Below are 4,384 nucleotides of genomic sequence, written 5' to 3' on the forward strand. Positions count from 1 at the left end.
CGTTACTCTGGTCTTCTTCCTTTTCGCACTTTCAATCTTTCTTTCTTCTCAGAGCGGGTGCTGTTTCGATGGCTTCTTCTTCTTCTAGAAAGAGGAGAGAACGTACTCCCAGTCCTTCTGAGGGTGAGGGTTCTTCTGGTTTTGCTCCGAGTGATTCTCACGAGGTTACTGAACGTCCGGCCTTTCCTTTACGGGATCCTTGGTATTCTCTCAGCGCATTTTTTCCTCATATATCTCATGGTGAGGCTCCTCCATCCCCTCACGTTTGGATGTTTTCTGGTCAAGCGGGTTTCGCTGGTTCCGCCCAAGTTCCTGACCCTAGAGAGATTTTTGATCTCCAGATCAGACAGGGAATCCGAGAGGCGGTTCCTATTTTCTTTGATTTTGTTCCAGGAAAGATTCAGGGCTGGCCTATATGGGTAGACAAAGAACTGTCTGATGCTGAGTTTGTGGGTCGTTTGGAGCGCGCCGGTATCCTAAAGGCAGTGGCTATTTCCAGAAACCTTGAGGGCTTCAGAGACGCCAAAGGGCTCAGGCATCTGGTACGTCGTTGGTGCCCTTCCCTTCATACTTTTTTCTTTTCTACTGGTGAATTAACAGTCACCTTGGAGGATGTGGTTAATAACTTCCTCCTCCCGGTGTTTGGCGAAGAGAATCCCTTTGATATTGACCTTTCTGGTGAGGATCTCATGGTAGAAGAGAAATTATTTGGCCATTTTGGTGGTCGCGCCGCTTCTTCTGGTGGTAAGCCTGCTAGGATGGGGAGATGGGTGATGACCCTCTCTCGTGAAAAAGATAAGGAGGTGAGGTGGGCCGGTTTCCTGGCTTTTTGGCTTAGTAAATTTTTGTTCAGTGAGTTCCCTGGGTACGGAGTTAAGTCTTCGTTTTTTCCATTGGCAATCAAGTTGGCTCGAGGTACCCAGTATCCTTTGGCCCCTCTGTTTTTGGGTCATGTCTATTCTCAATTAGACCAGCTTCATGGAGATGAGGCTGAGGGTGACTCTTGTTATGCGATCACTTCGTCTCTTCACTGTGCTATCCTTCAGATTTTCATGTGGGACCGTTCTGCAGCTACTTTGGCTAAGTGCAGGAATTTGAAGTTTGTGAAAGACAAGTTCCAAGGATCCCCCGACATAGTGAAAGGTCTTTGTGGCAATTCTACCGATGCCTTTCCCATTATTTTTCGTTGGATCAGCTTAAAGGGTGGTGGTCTCAATCTTGTGGAGTTGTTTGACCAAGCTGGGAGCTTATGTTGGAGATCTCCTCGTGAGTTTGGTTCTGGCTTTGCGTGTGATTCTGTGTTGTCTTCTTTTTTATCTTCTACAGGTAATACCTTTGACTTGCGCCGTGGTGATGAGGGCAGTCTGGCCTACCTTGCTTGCGTTAGCCCTTCCTGGCTTCCTGTGCCTTCTTCAAGTGGCCCAAAATATACTCATTATTCAGCACACCGGGTGCTCCGACAATTTGGTTTTGATCAGGACATTCCTCCAGTTTTTAAGGATGTGGTGCCATCCCTTCCTTCATTGGATCCTTTCTTGAGGCTGCAGGCCTTTTCTTATTGGTCACGGAGGAGCCCCCAATTTGCAGTGCCTAACTCCCAAAGAGGAGTCTTTGCTTCTAGTGGCTATACAAGTTATTGGAGGAGAGTGCAAAAGTCCTTTGTTGATTATGTTAGCACTGGCACAGTTCGGGATGTCCCGGATCCTAGCATTGTTTCTGCTCCGACATCCAATAGGCGCTTATCCCTTCCTACTGCTGGGATTGTTTCTGCTGCTGCAAGCAGCAAGACTGGGTTTGCAGAGTGGCATGCCTCCAGGGGAGGTTGGGTGGTTTATGGACAGGATTTTCCTGAGACCTGGCTAGGTGATAGCTTCATCATTGGTGCTTCCTCTGGGGTGCCCATCAAAAGGGGTGCAACAGAGACAATAAGTGCTGCCACTGCTCCGAGTAAAGGTAAGGATGTCAAGTCGAAGAAAATGAAAGCTGCTGATGTTGGTGAAAGTACAGGAGGTGTGGAGATAGGCTCTGAGGCGAAAAGAAGGAAATCGGGGAAATCTCAAGCACACTTGGCACCTCAGGAAGGCAAGGATGTCAGGGAACCTTTGGTTTCAAGGACCCGGAAGAAGACTAAGGTAGAGCCTTCTTTTCCCCAGGTTCCTGTGACTGCCTCAGTCCATGGTTCTTTAGGATCCTCTGGTTTGGTATCCCAGCCTCCTTTAGGACCCTCTGGGCGTACTCGCAGTAAGCAAAAGACTTCCAGAGAATCTGTAGAGAGAGAGAGAAGGGCAAGACTTCTTTCCTTCTTCTCTCTTTTTTTTTTGTTGCACTTGTTTCTATTTTGCTGACGAGTGGTGATTTCCCTTGCAGTCCAAGCGCAAGTCTGATCCCAAGACGGGTAAGAGCCAATCTTCTGGAGACGACGTGGTATGTGTTCCCTTTTTTTTGTTCTTTCCCTTTTGTTCTGTCATTGTATTGTCTGCATTTCCTGCTGTCTTTCTTTTGACACTGCCTTCTCCTCTTCTTCTTCCTTTAGGTGGAGGTATCCCCTCCTATGACTGACAAGGCTCTGGGGGAGGAAGTTATTACAACTCTTTCCGTTGTTTTTCCTGTCATGGGGGAGGAGCCCCCTACTGATGACCCAGCTGAGGAAACCGGGCAACCAGTGCAAGGTTCCCAGGATTCTCAGGATCCCAAAGCTTCTGGGATTCTGTTATCTCAAAGTCCCCGTCCTGAGCGTACTCCTAGTCCTATTAGGACTGTGTTTCCTCAGTCCTTGTCAGATAAAGGTGCTTTGGGAGACACTCCTTTATCCAAACAAACAGGTAATCCTTGTTTCCTTGGAATGGCGTTATATTCTTCTTTCTTTTCCAAATTTTTTTTTTTGAGTTCCTCCTTTTCCTTTTAGGTCAAACCAGTGAGAAATCTGGTCCCAGTGTTGCCTCTTCTTTAGAATCAGAAAGCTCAGAAGGTGAGTGCAAGCTACTCCCATCGTGTTTCCCTTTTCTTCCTTTCTTTTTTTTTTTATGGCGAAGCCCCCTGCATCTATCCCTTCTTTTAGCCACTTTGCCACTGGTCCTTCACCTTTTCTTCAACTTGCCTTATGTTCCTTCCCAGAATCTTCGGGGAAGTCAGGAGATCAGGAAGAAGAGGCTCTGCCCCAAGAAGCTGGAACCGGTTTGTTCTTCTTTTTCTCCCCCTTTTTTTTTTAAGACTAAATCTGTTCTTCTTTTTCTTTTCTTTTCTTCTATTCTTTTTTGAATATTGATGCAGGCTTTGCAGGTTCTGAGCCTGTTATTCCGGAAGGAATTGTGAGACCTGTTCAAGTTGCTGACCTTCGTCCAGAGCAAAAGGCTGCAAGTCCCCCTGTTTCTGCAAGTGGTGACACAGTGATGGGGGATGCCTCGAAGATGACTGCCTCAGATCTTGATTCAAAGCTTTCTTCTTTTCTGGCTCGCTTTGATCTCTTGGAATTCAACAGTCTTCCTGCTAGCCACTTCCATGTCTTTGGGTCTTCTTATGGCAGCTTCCTGCGTTTCTCTGTTCCTGTGGAAGGCCTGCCGCTGCTAGAGAGTCTGCTTAAGAGTCACGGGGATTTCACCAGCGGCTTCAGGGGAGGCGTCTTTCTAGGCAATATTTTAATGGAGTTGCTGTGTGCTGTGCTGATTTCCCTAAGGAATTCCTCTGTAGATTCCTTGTCTGAAGAAAAGCTTCTGGAGTGGAGAGGGGTGGTGCAAGACCTTCTAGAGGCCAAGTTTAATTTGTCTTTTCTGCTGGATCACTTGCGTCTGTTGGCTCATATGCTATTTCAGAGGCAATCTTTCAAGAGTGTAGACACTGAGATAGCTGCTGCTGAGGAAGCTTTGGCTCGTGCTCACAAGGTTTTACAAGACCTGAAGGTCAAACGGCAGAGGATCCTTTCTACTTTGGCTGTGCCTGTCATTTCTCCGGATGCCTCCCTGTTGGCCGGCCTCATTCCTTAGCCCCTTTTTTTTTAGATTTACATAAACAATTTGGGATTGTATAAGTTCTTTATTTTGAACATTGTTCTGCTCTTTGCTTTCTCTTTTGTGTTTCAAGACTGCTTTTTTTTTTAGTATGTGAATCTGCCTTTTATACTGCCTTTTCTTTCCTATGGCTCTTTTTTTTTCCCTGAGTCCTGGACCATGGTCTTCACAGGTTTTACTGTAAATTCTGGTCCAGGTACCCGGTAATCTATTGTGCAAGCACTGAACTGGGTACACTGGTATCCTTCTTATATTTCTTTTGAGATACGGTCCCAGTTCATGAACTTTGACAGGTTCCCCTTTTGCCAAGTGCTAGGCTAGGTATCCTAGATATTTTGCTTTTTATTCTGTGATCCTAGACCTATGCACTTGGGACTGTT

The sequence above is a fragment of the Quercus lobata genome, chromosome 3, assembly GCF_001633185.2.
Source record: "Quercus lobata isolate SW786 chromosome 3, ValleyOak3.0 Primary Assembly, whole genome shotgun sequence".
NCBI lineage: Eukaryota > Viridiplantae > Streptophyta > Magnoliopsida > Fagales > Fagaceae > Quercus > Quercus lobata.